Genomic DNA, 13,769 nt, shown 5'->3' on the forward strand with positions numbered 1-13,769 from the left:
TTATGCGAAAAAATATCTAAAAGTTAAAATTGGAAAGGTAAATTTGCAAGGGGAAAAAGAATGTAAAGCTTGCAAAAGAAATAAATAAAATAAACAATGCTGGAAAAGAAAAGAAAAATAAGCAAAAGGCGTGAAAAGAAAATTGGCAGAGCTTCGGTGTGTGTAGACGGCAGAGAGAGGAGAGTTCTTTTAGGTTTTAAGGTAGCTATTTATAGTAGTGCTACTAACTGCCTTTTTCTTTTCCACGAGTCTTCAGCATAGCTAAATACATGGCTTGGGAATAGGACACGAAGTCCTCAACGTTACTTCCATTCTTCTGAGAGCGTAACTTGCGCCAAAAAGCTAGTGGACTGGTGTGACGCTCGTCACACCATGTGTGACGTCCGTCACAAGGCTACTTCGCGTGACGCTCGTCACAACCCTTGTGACGCCCGTCACAGGGGCAACGTGCGCTTTCTTTGGGCTGGGCTTGGTCTTGGTTATTTGTTTCCTTTTTATTGCTTTTTACACCTCCTTTCTTCCTTTTTCACTTTTGCTTCAAAATGGATACCTGACATAAATAGCAAGGAAATACTGCATAATATCTGATAAAATGAGATAAACTAAAGTAAATGATAATATAATCTAATAGAATTAAGTCTTAAAATGTGATATAATTTCGTGTTATCAAACTCCCCCATACTTAAATCTTTGCTTGTCCTCAAGCAAAATTCAGTATAGAACTTGTTAAAAGTTTTAGCCAGATGAAATTTCAAAGCACACATCAATTCGTACTAGGTTGCAAATGGATTTTGTTTAGGAGGACTTGAGTTTAATCTTGACATCAACAACTACCGTTACAACTCAGATAACCCTACCTTATGCAAATTAGTTCAAGTACCCTATGATAGCTATCCTGGTTCCTTTAGTCTTATTTTACCCGTTTTCATTCTAGCGAAATCACATTAAGCCCTTTATCTTTTCGCGCACATAGTGGAGTGGCCGGTTAGTGATTATGATCCGCTTTTAGCTAGAAGTTCTGGTACATAAGTCGGATAACTTCATTATTCAGTCCATTGCAAATTGCGGGGGATCGAACCGTAGTCCGCCCTACCAAGTTCAGTACCAGATTCCTACTGAACCAACTCATAATGGATCTTTCGTATTGTGCTTTTGCATGATCTGCAACCTTTAGATTAAATGATCTGGTAAGGATCACCTAATTTAATTAGTGCATTTCTTGATATATTTATATATTTTAGGTTACTTTGGGGATCATTCACTTATATTCATCGGCCCTCCACGTAGTTTGCTATTAAGATGGTGCTGACTTCTGTATAAACTACTTGGGTTGCCATAGAACTAAAAGTTCAAGGAATCGGTATAATAGGTACTTATCCTGATCTAACATATTGAGGTTCTCAGAGCGTTGTTATGGTAATGATTTTGTTTTGATTTCACTCAAATTTTATAGAGTAAGCAACCTTTATACTTATTGGGTGTGTTAAAAAATTTTTTTGTTATGGCTCAAGAAAATTGAGGGGAATAGATAATAAGAATTTTTCACACTAGGGACTTGACTTAAAATAAATATATATTATAAATTTTTTTTTTTTTTTTTTTTTCATAATAAGGAAGGGAAATAACAATGAAAGGGAAAATAACATACTTGAAAAATGGTAATAGGAAGAATATTGTTTCCCCCCCATACTTAAACTAAACATTGTCCTCAATGTTTTAAGGGAAAGAAATACAAAATGGAAATGCAAAGAAAATAACAACTAAGGTTGCCTTCCGCCTCTGGTTCTTGGACCTGGTGATCTTTGACGTATGTCTAAGTTGTCGAACCTGCTGAACAATTCAGTAAACCGCTGGTCGGTTATGGCATTCCGAGCGTCCTGTTGCTGTTGCATTTGACGCATCATCTGCATCATCTCTGTATTTTGTGCCTGCATTCCATCGATAGCATCCATAATGTCGTCGTTGGTCGCAGGCCTTCGTCGTCGACGACGTTGGGCCGGCTGCATTACTGGAAGGGTTGAGCGGGACTGATTGTTGTGTAGGAGGATGATCACCTTGTTCCATTTCTTCAAACTCATCTGTTTGTGGGTTTGTTTGTAAAGGCTCGGTGGTTTCAGGAGCGTTTAGATCGTAGAGGTGGCGGTCGGGGTTTGTGACATCAGTTAGGGCGATGTTTGGTAGAACAACGCTTGGGACAGCCTGGTTGTTCACCATAAGATAATATCCTCCGCCGACTCTGTTTTTAATCAGGCGGCTGGAGCGGCAATAGCTGATATCCATAGACAGGGGAGGTAGGGATTCTAAAGTTTGGAGTCTATCCCCTAGGTGTAGGCCAAGTGCTATGGAGGTTATTAATCCACCAATTATAAAGGGTTGCCGGCCTCTAGCACATAAGGTGCGGATATGATGAAAGAGAAAAGAGGCGGCGTTTACCTGAGTATCCGGTTCGAAAACGCATTGGAGGAAAAATAGCTCCTTTGAGTTGACCTTGCTGTTGTTTGGTCTTCCAAAAATTGTGTTTTGCAAGATGCGGATGAAGTACCGGATAGTGGGGTTATGTATATGGGAGAGAAGGAGTTCTTCCCAGTTGTAGGTATCTATACCGGTAATTTTCTTAAAAAGGCCAAAAACGCCAACTGTGTTCCAGTTTGAGTTTGGAGGGATTCTGGGATGTACCTGACCTTCTATGGGAAATTGTAACATGGTACTCAATTGGTTTTGGATTAAGGAGTACTCAGTGTTGAACATGCGGAAGGTTGCGGTACCGGTTAAAAATTCGTCTTCACCGCGGGAGTGGTGTAGTCGTATGAACTTAAGAATTCTAAGGTTAGGGATGGGTAGGTGGGTTGATTATGAGTGCAAAGGAAGGTTAAGTCGGCTAGGCGGAGCATCCATTCGATACCTTGGAGTAATCCTAATTGTTGTAAACAAGTTAAATCGGGGTACCTGGTGGAAGCGACGCCTCGCTGTTGGAAACGTTCGAATTGCTCTTGCTGATAGTTGTCATCTCCGGATCGGAAGATGATATTTCCGAAATTTTGATTTCCCGCCATTGTGATGAATTTTTTTGAAGGGGTGATTTGGAAAGAAATGTATTTGATATGAGAGAATTGTTTTGTGGTGAATGAAGGAAGTTTTGGTAGGTATTTATAGGAGAAGGATTGGAAGATAAAAAGAAAAAGTGGTTGAAGAGTAATTAAGTGTGGTAAATGAAAAATGAATGGGGAATGTAAAAAAATTAAAGTGTAACGTTCGTCTCCAACGGCTCCCTAACGTTCACATGTCTGAGGGGCGTTACGCTCGTCACAAGGCTGTGACGTTCGTAACAGGCGTTTTGCGTGCCGCTCGTCATGGAGTGTGTTAGCTAGAGAAAAGAAACATGAGTTTAAGTCAGGATTTGGCCAAATGCCGAAAGAAGAAAAGAATTATTATTATTATATATAGATATATTTTTTTTTCTTTTTGAATAAATCACTAATGAATACTAAATAGAAATTAAAAGAATAATTAAGAGAAAAATAAGGAAATGATAATAATAATAGAATAATAAAATAACAAATTAATTTTGTGGGTTGTCTCCCACTAAGCGCTTTGTTTAAATGTCGCAAGCTCGACAAAGAAATTGTTAAATATAGTCTATGAGTCCTGGGGGCGTTTCGTCTAAGTGTAGAATTTGCGAATCCTCGTTGGTTTCCGCATAGTGATAATGTTTCAGACGTTGCCCGTTTACGGTGAACGGTTCTGTAGATTGTCCTTTTATTTCTACCGCTCCACTGGGAAAGATTTTAGTGATATGAAAAGGTCCTGACCATCTGGATCGTAGTTTTCCGGGAATAACTTTAGTCTAGAGTTAAACAAAAGTACTGCGTCGCCTTGCTTGAAGACTTTCCTTGATATACGCTTGTCATGCCATTGTTTTGTTCTTTCTTTATAGATTTTGGCATTTTCATAGGCGTCTCTTCTGAGTTCCTCTAATTCGTTTATGTCAAGGATTCTCTTTTCACCGGCGGCTTTATAATTCAAATTTAAATTTCTAATAGCCCAATAGGCTTTATGTTCTAATTCTACCGGGAGGTGACAGGATTTTCCATAAATGAGCTTAAATGGGGTCGTCCCTATGGGAGTTTTATAAGCAGTTCGGTATGCCCATAAAGCTTCTGGTAATTTCAATGACCAATCTTTCCTTGAAGTGGCGACCGTTTTTTCTAGTATTTGCTTGATTTCTCTGTTAGATACTTCCACTTGTCCACTGGTTTGAGGGTGGTAAGGTGTTGCTATCCTATGTCTCACTCCATATTTAAGTAGTAGTTTTTCGAGTACCTTGGATATAAAGTGTGATCCACCATCACTGACTACTATTCTTGGGATGCCAAATCTCGGAAATATTATATTTTTAAAGAGTCTAGTTACTACTCGGGTGTCATTTGTTGGAGAAGCTATAGCTTCGATCCATTTTGATACGTAGTCAACTGCCACGAGTATGTATTTGTTACCGAAAGAGGATGGGAAAGGTCCCATGAAGTCTATCCCCCACACGTCAAAAATCTCTACTTCCAAAATACCTTTTTGTGGCATCTCGTCACGTCTAGATATGTTTCCCGTGCGTTGACATCTGTCACACTCCTTAATAGCCGCATGTACGTCCTTCCATATAGTCGGCCAATAAAAGCCGGCTTGTAGGATTTTTGAGCAGGTTTGGATGTACTTGTGTGTCCGCCATAAGGCGCAGAGTGACAGTGTTGGATTATATTTTCTATCTCTTCTTCGGGTATACATCGACGGAAAATACCATCGGGGCCTCTTTTGAAAAGTAAGGGATCATCCCAGTAATAGTGTTTTATGTCGTGGAAGAATCGTTTCTTCTGCTGGTAAGATAAAGTAGGTGGAACTATTCCGGCAGCTAAATAATTGACTAGATCAGCGTACCATGGTGTGACAGATATAGCTAAGGTGGTTTCTACTTGCATGTCGGAGTTGTTCTCTTCCAAAGTAGCTATGAGTTTATCATACGAGAAATCATCATTAATGGATGTTCTTTCCGGTTCAAGGTTCTCAAGTCTAGAGAGATGGTCTGCTACTACGTTTTCAGTTCCTTTCTTGTCCTTGATTTCTAAGTCGAATTCTTGTAGTAACAAGATCCATCTTAGGAGTCTAGGTTTAGCATCCTTTTTTGTTAAAAGGTACCTGATAGCTGCGTGATCAGTGTAAACTATTATTTTGGCTCCTACCAGGTAAGAACGAAATTTATCTAGCGCAAATACCACTGCTAGGAGTTCTTTCTCGGTTGTGGCATAATTCATCTGTGCTTCATCCAGGGTTCTGCTAGCGTAATATATAACGTGAAGCTTTTTATCCTTTCTTTGTCCTAAAACAGCACCTACAGCATAATCACTGGCATCGCACATTATTTCGAATGGTTCATTCCAGTCTGGTGTCTGCATAATGGGTGCGGAGATCAATGCTTGTTTAAGAGTTTGAAATGCTTTTAAACAGTTATCGTCGAATATGAATTCAGCATCTTTCATCAACAGTCCGGTTAAGGGTTTAGTTATCTTAGAGAAGTCTTTGATGAATCGTCGGTAAAAACCGGCGTGTCCTAAAAAGCTTCGTACTTCTCTCACAGTTCTTGGGGGTTGAAGATTTTTGATTACCTCTATTTTGGCTTTGTCTACTTCAATTCCTCTGTTCGAGATGATGTGTCCTAAAACAATGCCTTCTTGTACCATAAAGTGGCACTTTTCCCAATTAAGTACTAAGTTTACTTTTACACATCGTTCCAGAACTCTTTCCAGGTTTTCAAGGCATTCTTCGAAACTTTGTCCGTATACAGAAAAGTCATCCATAAATACTTCCATGATGTTTTCGAGAAAGTCGGCGAATATTGCCATCATGCATCTTTGAAAAGTAGCAGGGGCATTACACAGACCAAACGGCATTCGTCTATAAGCGAAGGTACCAAAAGGGCATGTGAATGTTGTCTTTTCTTGGTCATCAGGGTGAATTGGTATTTGAAAGAAGCCTGAATAACCGTCTAAATAACAGAAATGTGAATGTTTAGCTAATCGTTCTAACATCTGGTCAATGAATGGTAAAGGGAAATGATCTTTTCGGGTTGCTTTGTTTAGTTTCCTATAATCAATGCACATTCTCCATCCCGATTCGATTCGTTTAGTTATAGTTTCTCCTTTTTCGTTTTCAATAACGGTTATGCCTCCTTTCTTTGGTACAACGTGTACAGGACTAACCCATTTGCTATCAGATATAGGATATATAATACCTGCTTCTAATAACTTGGTTATTTCTTTCTTTACTACCTCACTTAGGATCGGATTCAGTCTTCTCTGGTGTTCCCTAGAGGTTTTACAGTCTTCTTCTAACATGATGCGGTGCATACAAATAGAAGGGCTTATTCCTTTGAGATCGGTGATGTGGTATCCTAGTGCGGTTGGATATTTTCTTAAGATATGTAGGAGTTTTTCTGTTTCGAGTCTTCCTAGATCTGCATTAACTATCACAGGTCGTTCAAGTTCTAAGTCTAGGAATTCATATCTCAGATTTTTGGGAAGTGTTTTCAAATCAGGGGTTGGTTTGTTAAGACACTGCGTAGGATCCGGTGTTATTGCTAAGCATTGTTTAGATTTGTCCTCTAAAAGATAGTCTGATGATTTGTCTTCTCCTGACTCTGCTTCTTTTATGCATTCATCGATGATATCCATGAAATAACATGTATCTCCTATTGCAGGTGCTTTCAAGAATTGGGAAAGAATGAATTCAATTTCTCTTCACCTACTTCGAAGGTGAGTCGTCCTCGTTTTACGTCTATGATTGCACCGGCAGTTGCTAAGAATGGTCTTCCTAGTATAATAGGTGTCGTATCATCTTCTCTAATGTCCATAATTGTGAAGTCAGTGGGAATGTAAAACTGACCTAAGCGTACGGGAACGTTTTCAAGGATTCCTACAGGATATTTGATGGAACGATCTGCTAATTGCACAGACATTTTGGTCGGTCTTAATTCTCCCATTTCCAGTTTCTTACATATGGATAAAGGCATAACGCTAATTCCGGCTCCTAAATCGCATAAGGCTTTGTCGATGACAAATTTTCCTATGTGACAGGGTATAGAGAAACTACCCGGATCCTTGAGTTTAGGGGGCATGTTTTGGATTATAGCGCTACATTCGGCTGGGAGTGTAACGGTTTCGCTATCCTCAAGTTTCCTCTTATTAGAAAGAATTTCTTTTAAGAATTTAGCATATGAGGGCATCTGCGTAATAGCTTCGGTAAACGGAATTGTAACGTTTAATTGTTTAAGGAGATCAACAAATTTTCTAAATTGGCCTACATCTTTGGTTTTAACAAGCCTTTGAGGGTAAGGTATAGGTGGTTTGTAAGGTGGTGGAGGTACATAAGGTTCCTTCTTTTCTAGGGTTTCCTTATTACTCTCTTCCTTTTCCTTAGGTTCACTTTCCTCAGTAGATTTCTTAGGTTTTGGTTTTCTATCCTTGGGTCAGACGGTCCTTCCACTTCCGTTCCACTTCTCAATATAATTGCATGAGCTTGGCTTCTCGGATTGGGTTGGGGCTGTCCAGGGAATGTACCAGTTGGTGCAGCAGTAGGTGCTTGTTGTTGAGCTACTTGAGATATTTGCGTTTCCAGCATTTTGTTATGGGTAGCCAAGGCGTCTACTTTGCTTGCTAGTTGTTTAAGTTGTTCGCCAGTGTGTATGTTCTGGTTTAAGAAATCTTTATTGGTTTGTTGTTGGGAAGCTATAAAGTTTTCCATCATGATTTCCAAGTTGGATTTTCTAGGGGTATTATTGTTAGGATTCGGTTTCTGATATCCCGGAGGTATAGATGGGGCTTGATTTGGAGACTGTCCAGGTGCGTATAAAGCATTATTACTCTTATATGAGAAGTTTGGATGGTTCTTCCAATTTGGGTTATAGGTATTCGAATAGGGGCTTCCTTGAGCATAGTTTACTTGCTCTGCTTGGATTCCAGTCAAGAGTTGACATTCCGCAGGAGTGTGGCCTTGGATTCCACAGACCTCGCAATTCTGAGTTATAGCAACCACGGCTGCTGGAGGCGATACGTTTAAACTTTCAATCTTCTGGACCAAAGCATCCACTTTTGCATTAACGTGATCAAGGTTACTTATCTCGTACATGCCAGTTTTCGGTTGAGGTTTTTCCACATTCGTTCGTTCGGTTCCCCACTGATAGTGGTTTGGGCCATGCTCTCGATAAGCTGGTAAGCATCAGCATAAGGTTTATTCATTAGTGCACCACCTGCAGCGGCGTCTATTGTTAACCTTGTGTTGTATAAGAGACCATTATAAAATGTGTGAATTACTAACCAGTCTTCCAAACCATGGTGTGGGCAAAGTCTCATCATGTCTTTGTATCTTTCCCATGCTTCGAAAAGAGACTCGTTGTCTTTCTGTTTAAATCCGTTTATCTGGGCTCTTAACATAGCTGTTTTGCTTGGCGGAAAATATCGGGCAAGAAAAACTTTCTTCAACTCGTTCCATGTGGTGACTGAGTTGGAAGGAAGAGATTGAAGCCATCTTCTAGCGCTATCTCTTAATGAGAAAGGAAAAAGACGAAGTCGAATTGCCTCTGAAGTGACACCATTAGCTTTAACAGTATCAGCGTATTGGACAAATACGGATAAATGAAGGTTTGGATCTTCGGTAAGATTTCCAGAGAATTGGTTCTGTTGCACAGCCTGCAACAACGAAGGTTTAAGTTCAAAGTTGTTTGCTTCGATTGCGGGCGGAGCAATACTTGAATGCGGTTCATCTTGCGATGGAGCGGCGTAATCTCTAAGAGCACGAGCTGGTTCTGCCATCTCGGTTAAAGAAGGAAAATCTTTGAGATCAGGAAGGTCTATAGGAGGGAGATTGTTTTCAGCACGATATTCCCGAATTCGTCGTAAGACTCGGAGATATAGTTCGATATCGTTGATTCGTAAATAGAGCGGTTCGCCTTGAGAGCGAGTGCGTGGCATACAAATCAACGAAAGAAAGAAAATAGAAGAAAAAGAAACCTTAGTCTCTACAGCGTAACGGAAGAGTTACGATATCGATTGAATAAAAGTCCCCGGCAACGGCGCCAAAAACTTGATCGCTCGACTGGGTGAGTCGAGAATGGGATACAAACTGCAAGTGCACAGTTCTATCGCGTAGTTTTAAAAGATATCGATCCCACAGGGACTTATGAATCGATATACCGTTATCTAAGGTTACTACGTAAATCTAAGGTGAAAATGTTTGATTGTTTGGGAAAAACTAAGAGCTAAACTAATATCTAGATTAAATATTAATAAGACGGATATCGGTATGTAGTTCGTCAAAACTAGGGAATCAAGTCTTTGTCGGTTTCTTAGTTGTAAAATGAATCGTTTCGGTTAACTTTATTGGTTAAAGGTTCTATCTCAAACTCTCGCTCTGTTGAATAAACCATGATTTTATATTAATGTTGCTGTCACTTATAATTAAGTCAAAAACCATATTTTGAAAACAATAAAGTTGCAGAAACTCTTTTTAAGAAAATACTGACCGTTTTAAACACCCTTATCTCAAACTCTCGCTCTGTTGACTTAGGTTATATAATTAAATCCAAATGCTTAACTCTCGTCCTCACATTCAATCTTTAAAAATACTTTTTGGAAAAGGTCAGAATTTAATTAACTCTAAAACTTGCTCTCGCCCTGATCTAGAATTAATGCCTAACTTACACTGTCCAGTTAAAATCTCAAACTCTCGCTCTATTGATTTTAACTTCTTTATGTCTTTTACTTTTGTAAAAAATCTTGTTATTAAACCTGTAAGTTGAGACCGTAAAAAGATTGATTTTGATTTTAAGTTTAGATAGACCGACTCAGTCTTTATCCCTTATTCTGCTTACTTTACATACCGATACCTAGGCAAATTAGCCAGACATGCTAAATAAATAAGAACTTATATCATGCATAAACAGACTCATTCCAGGCAGATAATATAGATAAATAATAAAACAAAATATTAAATAACGATTAAAGAACCTGAATGCGTAATACAATGGTCTTGAACACTCCACCACAAGCCGGTAGGATTTGTTCTTGGATTCTTCAATTAAACAGTAAATTAAATCAAGGAAATAAAACTGGAATATAACGTAAGGTTAAATCCAGTATAAAGTTGCACAATAGTTTCCGGTGTAGAAACTATTATGCGAAAAAATATCTAAAAGTTAAAATTGGAAAGGTAAATTTGCAAGGGGAAAAAGAATGTAAAGCTTGCAAAAGAAATAAATAAAATAAACAATGCTGGAAAAGAAAAGAAAAATAAGCAAAAGGCGTGAAAAGAAAATTTGGCAGAGCTTCGGTGTGTGTAGACGGCAGAGAGAGGAGAGTTCTTTTAGGTTTTAAGGTAGCTATTTATAGTAGTGCTACTAACTGCCTTTTTCTTTTCCACGAGTCTTCAGCATAGCTAAATACATGGCTTGGGAATAGGACACGAAGTCCTCAACGTTACTTCCATTCTTCTGAGAGCGTAACTTGCGCCAAAAAGCTAGTGGACTGGTGTGACGCTCGTCACACCATGTGTGACGTCCGTCACAAGGCTACTTCGCGTGACGCTCGTCACAACCCTTGTGACGCCCGTCACAGGGGCAACGTGCGCTTTCTTTGGGCTGGGCTTGGTCTTGGTTATTTGTTTCCTTTTTATTGCTTTTTACACCTCCTTTTCTTCCCTTTTTCACTTTTGCTTCAAAATGGATACCTGACATAAATAGCAAGGAAATACTGCATAATATCTGATAAAATGAGATAAACTAAAGTAAATGATAATATAATCTAATAGAATTAAGTCTTAAAATGTGATATAATTTCGTGTTATCAGCGTCTAAGAGAAAAAAGTTAACTTCCTGCAAAATGTACACATGCTTCAACATTTACTTTCAAGCCATTTAACTTATCAAGTTATTTCATTTGTTTTGTTCATTTACGTATTTACCTTGCTTTTATCCTTTTACTTTTACTGCACTTCTTCTTGCAAACCTTTTACTTATTGTTCTATTATTCCAAACACTTTACCAACAAACACACCATATGCTCAAAACATATTAGTCTAAGACTTTGTAGTCGGTCCTACAAGTAAACTTCGATAGGAAGGCTAGAGATTGTTGCAATAACAAATTGGCACACCTGGTGGGACACGTTGTGTTCAGTATATGCAACTACATAGTGGAAAAATGGTGTCACCACGTCCAAACGAAGAAACGTCTTCGGGAGGAGACACAGTTGCGTCGCAAGCGACTGATGTTGGTTCCGGGCTATACCTGCGGTTTCGATTACATATAGTGGACAAATTTTAACACCGCGTCAGCCTGAAACCCCAAGGATGACGACGAAGGGAACTTCAGTGTAATACGTGCCCAATTTTACAGTCCCCATGTATAGAACGTTAGGAATGCCAACTGATTATATGGAAAGTATGCATAATGCCAGTTCGACATTTGGCGAAACACCATCGTCTCTATTCCCACACTAACAGGGGTTATTACCTTTGGCAAACCAATTTGGTCGGCCCCCAGGTCTAGGATTGTCATTTCAGTCAATTCCAACTTTCACATCAAGTTGTGTCGCAGTCATGAGACAACAGATGGACGAAAGTAATCACGAAATGGTCCACATGCTGACTCGGCAAATGGGTACCATACTGAGACCTTTAATTCAACATTCGACTCAGAGTTACCAATAACCGAATACTCAGATAAATTAAATTGAGGATTTCCTAGGGGCTCCTAGAGCATAAGTTCGTCAGACTCCCCCACCTCAACCTCGACCGGAAACCCCGGTCCGACATGAGGAGATGGTAGACAAAACGATCGATCAAGAATACCAGGAAGTCAAACGAATACCTAGGGTGGCCCGAAGGCCTCCAGTTGTATTAGTTAATAGGGACCAAGATCCTGACCATGTGGTTAGGCAGATTCGACAATAGGCAATGGCTAAGGAGAAAAACTTATAAGCTATTGTCAAACAAATCATAGTTCAAAACGGGATAAACCCAGGCCTACAGAGGCCGGCATATTCTTATCCCTTACCAGATTTTGTTTTACAAACAGAATTACCTAGGGGGTGGAAGGTTCCAAAATTCACCAAGTTCGCCGGAGACACCTAATAGTCTACCGTCGAACATGTTGCCAGATATCAAACTAAAGTTGGCGACATAGCAAATAATGAGGATTTTAAGTTGAAATAATTTCCAAGTTCTCTTGCAAGAAATGCGTTGACATTGTTTACAACGCTACCTCCACAGTCCATCCAAACGTGGACATAGTTAGAGAGGTTATTCCATGAACAGTTTTACATGGGACAATCGAAAATAAGTCTGAAAGAACTAGCCAGCGTCAAACAAAAGACTGTTGAGTCAGTTTATCAGTATCTCAACAGGTTCGAACTTTTGAAGGCAAATGCTTTACTTAAGTCCCTGAGCACGAATTAGTTGAAATAACCGCAGGTGGTTTAGACTATTCTATCATAAAGAAGTTAGGTACACAATATCTGAGGGATATGGCACAATTAGATGATAGAGTTCGACACATCGAACGCTTGAAAGCCGAAAAGACCAAAACTGGTTGATACCATAAGAAAGAGAAAGTGTCTTATATAGCAGTTGATGAATACTCTTCCGATAATGAAGAGTTTGTCGATCAAAGTGAGGTCAGCGTGGCTGAACTCAAGCCTGGACCTCCTTACACGTGTAAAGTATTAAAACCACCGAACGGGAAAAATCCCATCGAAGCAGCAAAAATGGATAAATACGTCACTACAAATTTCATGTTTGATGTGTTTAAGTGTGACGAGATCTTTGATTTGTTAGTTAAAGGTGGTCAAATTATTGTTCCTCGGGGTTTAAAGGATTTTAGAATAGAAAAAGAAAAAGGGGGTTTTGTGAGTTTCATAACTTTCTTGGTCAAAAAACTTATCAATGTGTTATTTTCAGGGATTTGGTGCAAAAGGTGTTGAAAGAAGGCAGACTTCAATTTGGCGAAAGGCCAAAGATGCAAGTGGACTTTGATCCTCTGAAGGTTGAAGAAGCCTTGTACTATGAACCCTTGGAATGCATGATGGTAGAGACAATTGATGGTCTCATGGAGTCTCTGGATGTTGAGTCTTTAGCTGAATCTTTTGAGATATTAATGGTTGAAACTACTGATGGTTTCGACAAAGTGGTTTATCCTCAAGTGGGTGAAGACCTAACAAATTTCCAAGAGAAATGCAAAGTGAGTGGGTCAAAAGTGGTGCTATGCCCAAGGTGTAACGTTGTCTTCGACGAGAAATCCGCTGAAAGATTGGAAGCTGGCAAAAAGAAGGCACATAAAGAAGAGAAACCTATCATCCCCAGATTCATGTTCGAAAAACGTGGAGCACCACGCCGAAACGAAGAATACAGGAGGCAATTCCAACATCCTTGACCAAAGACTTTCCTCCCACCATCAGATATCCCATAGGAGAAGTGGGTGGAATCGGTGAACCAGAAGGGGGGCAATAGGCCAAAGTGGATAGTGCTCGATTTGGAAAAAGAAGCAAAAATTCCAGAGAAGAAGGTTGAAACAAAAGGTTATGTAGTTTCTCCTAACTACAAGGGAAAAAATCCCATGAACAGAATGCAATGGAGGCGTTACCAGCGAAACAAAAAAGCTGGTAAAGAGGCTCCGACTTTGCAATTGAAGCATGTCAAAACCCTGGACAAAAGAGGCAACTCCCAAAAGGAGTATG

General features: G+C 39.5%; 1 pseudogene; it reads left to right on the forward strand.

Annotated features, from left to right (window-relative positions):
• The first annotated feature begins 8,367 nt into the window (after window positions 1-8,367).
• Window positions 8,368-8,467, forward strand: LOC127099090 (uncharacterized; annotated as a pseudogene).
• Window positions 8,468-13,769: the final 5,302 nt, after the last annotated feature.

This window comes from Lathyrus oleraceus, chromosome 6 (genome assembly GCF_024323335.1).
Source record: "Lathyrus oleraceus cultivar Zhongwan6 chromosome 6, CAAS_Psat_ZW6_1.0, whole genome shotgun sequence".
Classification (NCBI taxonomy): domain Eukaryota; kingdom Viridiplantae; phylum Streptophyta; class Magnoliopsida; order Fabales; family Fabaceae; genus Lathyrus; species Lathyrus oleraceus.